Source organism: Nelumbo nucifera, chromosome 2, assembly GCF_055504915.1.
Source record: "Nelumbo nucifera cultivar China Antique chromosome 2, China Antique-T2T, whole genome shotgun sequence".
Lineage (NCBI taxonomy): Eukaryota > Viridiplantae > Streptophyta > Magnoliopsida > Proteales > Nelumbonaceae > Nelumbo > Nelumbo nucifera.
This window is the reverse complement of record NC_142650.1, coordinates 8,013,812-8,024,120: the sequence shown is the minus strand read 5'-3', so window position 1 is coordinate 8,024,120 and position 10,309 is coordinate 8,013,812. Positions and strand designations below refer to the sequence as shown.

The 10,309-nt window shown below is 34.6% G+C and overlaps 1 pseudogene across 1 annotated transcript; it reads right to left on the bottom strand.

Moving 5' to 3' along the window:
• Positions 1-7,159: 7,159 nt before the first annotated feature.
• LOC104594833 (F-box/kelch-repeat protein At5g60570 pseudogene) lies at positions 7,160-9,672 on the bottom strand (annotated as a pseudogene). Its single transcript, XR_016082860.1, has one exon. The product of XR_016082860.1 is annotated as an F-box/kelch-repeat protein At5g60570 pseudogene (transcript).
• Positions 9,673-10,309: the final 637 nt, after the last annotated feature.

Below are 10,309 nucleotides of genomic sequence, written 5' to 3'. Positions count from 1 at the left end.
GGATTGTTGTCGATATAAATAACAGAAGAAAAGGGGGAAAATAAGGAGAGGAGGAAGAAAACAAGAAGAAGAATGAGAGTGCCACCAGTCGCTGGTCCCCAGTTGATTCCTAATGCTGACACGAATTACGAATTGTTGTGATTTTACTGGTGGTCTGACAGCATGTCGAGAGACGATGGGAGGACTACGAATGAGAGAGGGAAGTCCAAGTATTTGGGTTTCGTCATCTATTTGTCTTGTAATGGCCGGTTCAATTAGTTGGACCATCGTTAACAGAATAAAGCTGTTAAATCCCCCTTAGTAGAATAAAAATGACGTGTTTGTTTCTCATTTGCAGGTGCACTCTTTCCGTAAACCGATGGGTTCAGAAGATGTGAGTTCGTAGTTTGGTGGGTCGCTACGGTTGGGGGTGCAACTTGGGGTGGGCCCAAATTGATTCGGCCCGAAATTTTATATGGGCTGAGTTTGAGCTTAAGAAGTCCAAATTTAAATTTATTGATAAAAATGGAAGCAAATAGGACAATTGGTTATTAATATTAAATGAGTTGAAAATAGTTAATTTAAAGATATTCAATGCATTCAATTCTTTATTATTAAATTCAACATTTGAGTTATTAACTTGCATTCATTTTCATTGAATGTTGTATTTAAATCATTTTTGTTTCTTCTCATCATTAAGTTCTATTAATTAATAACTCTAATAATGTAAAAACTTATATTTTTAACATCTACTTAGAAAAAATAATGTTTTCATCTAGGTGGCGATAAGAAATTAAACCATTTTGGGTCAAATGGATCAATCCATATTGTTAATGATTAAATAATAATATTTAAAATTAATAAAATGCAAAAAATGTATAGAACTTAAAAAAAGATAGGAAACATTTTTGATATCATATATTCAACATATTAAACAATTAGAAGTCTGATAAATAAGAAATATTATTGATGATGGAAATGGAATGTAAATTTTAAAACCAATTGAAAATAAAACTATTTTCCTATTCTCTCTCATTAAAATCTATACTTATATGTTTTTCTTTCATCACTAAATTCACAATATTAATTTTAATAGTATATTTAAAAATTAATTTAAAAACAAACCATTTGGGGTCAAATGAATTAATAAATAATGTCATAATTAAATAAATAAATATATAATACAAACAAATAAAATGAATTGGGCGTATCTCTAATATTGTATATTCATTAAACTAAACAAAAATAAATATGAAATGTAAGAAGTATTTATATTAATGATGAAAATGGAATGCTAAATTTAAAATCTACTTAGAAATGAAATGATGTTATAGTCAAATAATAAAATATATAAATATAGAAAATACATAGAATCACAAAATTAAAAAAAACATAGAAAAATTTAGGCACATATCTAATGTTATATATTTAAAAAAAATAAAGTATTGGGTACAGCTCTAATATTATACATTCATTATATTTAATAAAAATAAGTATTATACATAAGAAATAATTTTATCAATGATAGAAATGTAATACAAAACTTAATGTCAACCTAAAAATAAACTATTTTTCTTTTAGGTGGTGGGTTAGTGGTTTAGGTCAAATGGATTAGTCGATGATATGATAGTTAAATAATAAATCTTTAAAAAACAAAAAAATATAAGTAATCAAAAGAATATATAAAAAATATAAATTAATTATGTCAACCAAAAATTGTGATAAGTAAAAATTATTTATATAATGTAAATAAAATATATCATTTAAAACTGGTCTGAAAGCTATTTTATTTTTTAGATACTGAGCCAATGATCCAACTTTTCAAAGAAATTCATGATGCCATAATTGCATAATAGATTGTTAGCAAAATATAAAACACAAAAAATGAAAAAGTACAAATTTTTGTTGATAATATTTGGGAACATTTCTAATGTTCTATATCCATTATATTTAATAAAAATAATTGTTAATAAAATTCATGTTGCCACAATTAAATAATAAAATTCAATAGTAGACAAAGTAAAAAAAAAATAGAAATAAAAAAATTATGAACATCTTTAACATCATATATTCTACATATTAAACAATAATAAGTATGATAAATAATAAATGTTTTTATTAATAAGTATGTTCTATATTCTACTTTTGATTTCCTTGATTTAAAGGAAAATATCATATAATTGTCTTGTTTTTCATTTTCTTTCGCAGGTACAAGCTGAACATTCACATGGTTCATTCAAGTTCTTATGGAGGGATTGCTCTTATTGGAATTACCTATGAATATGGAAAGCATGATCCTTTACTGTAGTAACTGCATGTGGTAGCTCGTTAAGCTTTTGTTAATTTATTTGCCTCCTTATGCATATACAACTAAAGTCACAAACTAAATACAAATGCATCAATTACAGTAACTGTTTATACTTTTTGTATACTTTTATATATGCACACTTATGTTATATATCAAGTGAAATTATTAATTATGTTTTAAGTCAGTTTTGTTTTCTTAACCTTTCCAGTCCTGCTCAATTAGGATTAACGAAATTGAAATTTGATTTCATTTTGGGTCAAACCTTCAATAATCAAACAAATTGATGTTGACTGGAGTAGTCAAAAATCAATCAAGTGGCAACACCCAAGTTGGTAGGTTCTATACCTCATGCACCGCACGAGCCATTCTACTAGTTTTAAATATAATAAAGAATTGTGTCGGATGCATGGTAGAATAAAGAAGATATCTAAAGACTCAACCAAGGTGGTATCATTTCAAAACTGCATTCCTCTTTCTATAGCTAAGCACCTTACAAATTGTTGTGTTTACTTGTGTCTTAAAACCAACTAATAGGACAAATGGTTATATACCTTTTTTTTGTGTGTTTATTTATACCTTTCATTGGCTATTTTATGTAAAATTTTGTTCTGATTAACAATTAATTAAAGCATTAAGGCTTAGTTTGGAAAGAATATAAATACAAATATGTACAATATAAAACCTTGTATTTTGTATTATTTTATATGTACTTGTATTGTATATATTTGTATTATTTTATATGTATTTATATTGTACATATTTGTATTTGTACTCTTACCAAACTGAGCCAAGTGTTTCATTCACTTTTTTTGTCAAAAGAAAAAAAAAGTGTTCCATTCACTCATTTCATATTTTAAACTCTGATAAGGACAAGAACAACCTTATAGTACTCAAAAAGCAAGGAAGGTCCCATTTGGCATTGTTCTTGCCTAATCCTGTTCCTGGATAAATTCCTGTTCGATAACAGGAATGGAATTTCTGGTTCCCAAGGAATAACAATAGTGTTTTGTACTTGAAAAGCAAGTTTCTATTCAAAAGAAGCAAAAACAACACGTTATTGAATCTTGAGATAGTTTTTCAAATCCATACACAAACAAAGCATTGTTACAAGTCCTCAAACATAAAAGTAATAAAAAAGGACCGCACATAAATGGTCTTCCATTGTCCATCATTTGATAATCGTTGACTACTTGTGGATCAAAACAACACAAATAAATAACAAAGTAATAACTGATGAATACTCATAATAGCATGAACATTATTTAAACATGAAGAAATGATTACAAGAAGTGATGGGCTCTTATCTGTGCGGCGGAAAAACCTGAAGGAACGACTGCAAAAAAAAACCTAGGTGAACTAATGGAAGCTTTGCGAGAGAAAGCTTGGGAGTCTACGGCGTTAGAAAGAAGGAAGAAACCCTACTCGATTTCAACTAGGGCTTTCTTATGTTCGAACTTGCAAAGTTAAGAACCTGCAAAATATAATACATGTATTCGCAAATTTAAGAAGATGATGTGGGAACTGCGTGTTCCCAAGTTTCTCGCTCCTATAGAGTAACATCCTGGTCACTCCAAAAAAAAAACATGCCATTCCCACTCCAAAAGAACCCCTTTCCACCTAAAATGTGACGCCAAATGTGTTTCTGTTCCGTGAGAACATCAGGAGCGCGAAGAACACTCCCATGGAACAATGCCAAACAGGACCAAAAGTGCATCCACATATGCATAGGTACACTAATACACAACTATTTTCCAATATTTTAAACTTTGGAATACTCTATTCCAACCCTATAATACTTATAAAGTTAAAAAACAACAAAAAAGTATTAGGCATATTGATATGCACCACCGATGCCCAAATAGACGAAATTGTAGTAGTTACTAGTTTTTAAAAATCAATTTAGATATTTATTTATTTAATAAACACATATTTTATCACTAATCTATATGTATTATATTTTTATTTTATATTTTCTAATTCAATTTATAACGTTTATTTATAAAAATATTAAAAATTGTGATTTGAGGCCAAAAAGGTTTTTTTTTGGTAAAATCAATAGAACAAGGTGCCTATTGGACGCATAGATCTTGAAAAATTACCGAAAAAAAAGGTCATCCCAATCGAGCATCAGAGCACAAAATTATGACATGTAGAAGTTTGTATACATATTTAGTGTGTAACCCTTGACCCGATCACCGAGTCAAAGGGGTTGATGATCCAACTGCCTGAATCAGATGGTTTTTGACCTAATCAACAGTTTTGACCAATTTCTAGATTTTAGTACAACCAGATTAAAATCATGACCGGATAATGGTTCAAATTAAACGTTTCAACCAGCCAAGTCAGTGGTGGGTTGAAAACATTGTAGCCACTCCAATCAAAGAATGCTTATGCAATAAAATCTTAGCAGACTTCATGGGAGTTCAGATTTCATACTTCTAATTGCAGATCGACTGGCATGGTGGCACCTATGTCATGTGTTGCAAGTAAGTTATTCATGCGGATGGTTAGGCAATGTCTCTAAGGTTGCCTATTTTAAGGAGGTAAAAAAAACAATAAACCTTTGCTCAGCATTATGTGTGGAAATGGAAATGGGGGAGAAACGTAGTATTATATAATAAGGGAAAAAATTGAATTAAAGAGGTTAGCAAGACGATGCTTCTTGTGCCCAAAGCAAAAATCTCTGCAAGGTGCCAGCCGGTAAGGCCTATTGGTTGTAGAAGAGACTTGGGATCGAATCTTGCCTATACCTAGGTTTGGAAGGGGTTATGGGTTTGGCGTAGGGCTGTCATTGAGTCGGGTTTGGGTTGGGACTGGTTAGAACTGGAACCAAACAGGACCTAATAGGGTTTGTAATGTTTAGACCTAGAACTGAACCAAACAGTTCTTGGGACAATCAAGTCTAATCTGATGGACCAGTTATAATAAATAAATAAATATATATTTAATATTGTATATATATTATATGTATGTTTTATATATACTTTATTTAATATATTATACATTATATATTATATGTATATAACTCGGGCTTGGGTCTGAATCAGTTCGGGACTGGATGAAACCGATACTGAATCAATAATAAGCGAAACACTATATCAGAACCTGAACTGACCCGTTGGTTCCGATTCAATCGGTTCGGGTCTATAAGGTCGGGCCCGACCCATTGACAGCCTTAATTAGGGAAGCAGAAACCTCTGAACACTGTTTCACGGCTATAACATATAGGCAATATTACAACTGGCTCCAACAAGTGAAAATGTTGGCTGTTGGGTTCTCACCAAGAACATGTAGACCATCTTTCTTTGCATTCCCGTTAAAAAGTACAATCCCCTCATGAAATGGAGCTCGACTATGATATTGGAAAAAAGTCTGACCAGTCAATTAATCAATTAGATGTTATTTTTCAAAATTCATGGATGGTTTAAAGAAACGTATATTCTTTCAAACAACTATTTTTTCTTTGTCATAGTCTGGGAGAAAACCAACATACCATATCAATTGAGAGGCCAGGCCCATAATCTAGTCTGTAATTAAATACAATATAAACTTTTAATGGATCAATAATAAATCTATGTCTCCTTAAATCTTCTTTCAATCGTTGCTGCTCAGCATGGTTAAAAATATTGATACACCCAGACACGAACATGTGTACCAGGTGTCTCAGCTTTATGAAAATCTTTCCCTTTTAATTTTTTCACAAAGGCTCATTTTAATCTCATTTTAATCTCATTTTACATATTAAAAAAAAAGAGTTTTGAAAAATCCTTAGAAAAAAAGGCGTATCGTGGAACTGCTTGGACCTTGCTGTTGAGTCTGGTTCTGCTGTACACTGTAGGTTGAATAAGAGGCCAGCAACTGTAAGGCTACACATTTGGTCATTAATTGATCCTGTGTGATAACAGAATGGGACAATGTACAAAACCATCGTTAACCTCTCAGCCCCAAATCAATATTTTATTTTATTTCTCAAAACAAAGATCTTGAGGGGAAGGAAACTGTGCATTGTGCATTTTTCTGATATACGGAGGACGATAATCTAGGTTGATAGTACTTTGAATTTCAGCTTTGAGGATGTAAGGTTATTCTTGGTTTTACCTGATCAAAGTGAAAGAGGCGACTCTTGCCCATCAACTTCATTAGGCCAGAAGTCACATCATCATTATCATCTTCATCTAAACCCTTATCCAAACTATATGGGGTTGGTTGCATGAATTTCCATTTTATTATTCTGTTCTGTTTAATGCCGTATCAAATTTAAATTATGAACGCTTAAATCATTTCTTACTATCTTCATCCATGTCATTAGGCCAGAAGTCAAGCACGATGAAAGGGAAAACAGGGGAAAGTGGGGAGGAACTCAAAAATTTCAGGGGGTAAGTGGGTAACAAGCAAGATAAGAGAAGGTTGGCATTATAAAAAGTGGCATTCCTAATACAAATTTGGTAAGTGATCATTGACTGGCATTTGAAAATTTGGCCTCAGTATTGGAATTTCAGCTAAGTGAGGTAGATAACAACTCAGTACCGGCCGGGACCATAATAACTCTATTCATGACCTAAAAGAATGAAGAACCAACTACAGTGTAAAGATTTCAAATTCAAAACTTTGAGTGAGTACGAAAACGAGTTTTGAGCTAGCCATATCTGTGTTGACCGAGTCGAAGTTAAATTTTCCTTTAAACAATTGGTAAGTCAGTCATATGAGTGCGACAATAAATGTTGATTAATATTCACTAGGAACTCTCTTGTAGATGTCATGGAATTATGGCTAAAAATAATAAAAGAAAAAGTAACAGTAAAAAAAAACACCATTTCCATGCTTGGAAAGTTGGAAAGAAAAATTGCATTAGATATTAAAACAACAAACTGCTTTATAAAAGATAAAAGCGTAATAGCATTAGATGCTTTTCAAAACACAAACATGCAACATTAACAAACATCATATCGATAAAACAATATTGTTGATTTTCATGTTTTTTTTTTTTAATACAGAGTATTGGGTTTGGATAGAAAAAAAAAGAGCAAAGGCAGAATTAGGACATTACCAGAGAATCAGTACTTGGTAGTGGTCTCTTGTAAAGCAAAAGAATGCTGAATTGGGCATCGAGCACCATATCCAAATATAGAAATTGTTACAGGAAAAGAAGAGAAAATGTTCAACTCAGGGGAGACTGTTTAAACAGTCAGTTATTCTGGTCAATGAGAAAGGGTGGAACAGCAACAAGGATCTGCTAGATTGAAGATGTTCATTTCTTCAGTTGGGAAGAATGAAGAAAAAGATTCAACAGCCCATGACAGCACAGTTATAAACGAATAAACCAACATGCTCCTTTACATCAAGCACCTTCCAGTTCAAAATCCCATTTTTGAGACCCAACATTGGAGACCAAGAGCTCAACAAAATTCCCTCGCCTTCTCGGCTCCTCTGACCTCCTACAACCAGCAGTTCATCTCCATAGGCCTTGAAAGCCAGGCCCCAGCCATTAGAAGAATCAACTCTAAGAGGGAGCCGTCCCAACACAGACCAAGTGTTCTTCTCCTTGTCATACTTCTTCACCATGTTGGTGGAGTGCTCGACTGCATAGAGTTGGTTATTCACAACAGCTACAAGTGGAGGCGCCTGAGATGCATTAATGACATTTGGGTACATCCCCTCGATTTTCCTCCACTTCCTTGTCTGAAGATTGAACTCCTCCCCGCAGGTCAATACCACATTGGGACTCGAGATCCCACCAATCACGTAGAATTTTCCATCCATGAAAAAACCAGAACAGAGCTTGCGGGGAGAAATCATATTTGGCAACAGATCCCATCTACCCGACTCCAAATCATAAAGTTCAGCAGATTTCAAGACAGTTCCATGCTTATCGCTGCCCCCTGCAACAATGGCAATCGAACCATAACTACCAGAACCAAACAAGCATCGAGGGAGGTTCATACCCTGGCACTTGATCCAATTCCGACTAACCAAATTGTACTTCCAAGTGGCAAAATCCAACAATTCTCGGCCGAAAACTAATAATTCGCTGCCCACAGCCAACGATTCCTTATCCGCGTGATTGAAGCAATCATCGCAAGGGATCTTTGGCAATCTCATCCATTTCTTTCTCATAGGGTCGAAAGCCTCCCACCCTCTGGGGTCACAGACGACGTAGACACGATGTTCAATGATGCCCAACTGCTTTCTTAATCCATACAGGTAGCCGCTTGACATCAGTGACCTAAACCTCCTGTTAAGGCAGGCCAGTGAAGCATGATCTGATTGGCGTGTTCGAGCAAGGCAGGTCAGAGCAATGTCATCGTGTAGACCAGGGATAAGAGAAGAATCATATGATCCTTCGCGGCTGCAGCGTTTGGAACAATCATAACCTCCTCCGCTGGATCTGATCTTCATAACTGCTTCTTCTTCTTCTTCTTCTTCTTCTTCTTCTTCTTCTTCTTCTTCTTCTTCTTCCTCCTCCTCCTCCTCCTCCTCTCTTTTCTTCGAAAAATTATCAGAGGCGAATTGGGCCAAATATGGAAGTTTGAGCAATTCCTTGGACCTATCAGTTTCTGGAAGCATGTTAACAATTCCGCAGTATCTTCCGGTGAAGATTCTCAACCGTTAAACTAAATGATCAATCGGTCGACAACTCCCAATTAGCCATAGAACTGCAATTCTCCACCGCAATCCCAAGAAGCAGAAGACAAAGGCCGGCCTTCGGTCGCCATGATTCTCTATCTATCCATGCAAGTACTATCTATCAATCTAATTGAAGTGTCAGGCCCCTGTTAGATTCTCAACTGTTTGTTTAATCAATTCATAGTGTTAGAGCACTACACGAATGAGAAGATGGCAACAAAATCCAAACTGAATGGTTATGCAGCGGCCTTCCTAGAATTCGAACAAACTGTCAAATCTCATTCAGCACATGCTAGTCTATGAACAACCAATCCAAATTAGATAAAAACCGGATGAGCAAAACAGGATACCGAAATCGCGGGTAATTGTTCGAGTGGGACTGCAAAATTTTCCCGAGAGAGAAAGTAAGGAGTAATCAATTACAATTAACACATCAGGCCGCAAGAAATATGGAATTTCGAGCAAAAGGTCGTCGACAAGGGACTAAGAGAAGCAAAGCTCTTTGAGAAAAGGAGAGAAATCTGTGAGAACGAATTCCAGGGAGTGGATAGAAAGAAAAATAAATACCGAAGGAAAGAAGCAGAAATCTGACCACTTTAGAGCAGATGGCGAGGTGAAGAAGACCTAAAAAGAGGTGGCGGATCAATTATGGTGTGAATTACCAACTGGATTCCGGTGGTGGATGGTGTTTAGGCACGCGACGTGGGGTGTTTAGATACAAAAGAATTGACAGATTGATTGATTGAGTGGAAAAGAAAGTTCCGAAAAAAGAGAGAAAAAAAGGGGTAATAGCATATAAGGGTAACTTTTGGAATTTAATATTAATAAATATAATATATTTAAAAAATTTAAAAAATAAGAACTTTTTAAAAATAATATTATCAAAAAATAAAAATACTGTTCATCGTCTTCTTCTTGTTATTTATTCACCTGGACCGCCATCCCCCGTCGCTCGTCATCACTCGTCACCGCCGCTCCGCTGCCGCCCGCCGCCTCCGGCAACGTTGTCGGAGGTGGCCGGAGGTAGAGGTAGCGGCGGCGACGCTGGTGGTTATTCCTCTATCCGCCGCCACCGCCACTTTTATCTCTACCCATGTCTGATCGCGTTGCCGGAGGCGGAAGCGGAGGTGGACAGAAATAGCGGCGTTGAACAGAAAAGTGGACGAAAGCGGAGGCGAAGGTGGACGAAGGCGGCGGTGGGCGGCGGTTCTGATGAATAAATGACAAAAATAAGAAGATAAACAGTATTTTTGTTCTTTATTTTATTATTTTTAAAAAGTTAATCTATTTCTAATTTTTTTTAAAAATACTATTTTTATTAATATTAAACCTTAAAAATTGCCTTTATATGTTAGAAACCAAAAAAAAAAGATTGTTTGGTTTACTCGATCAATCAGA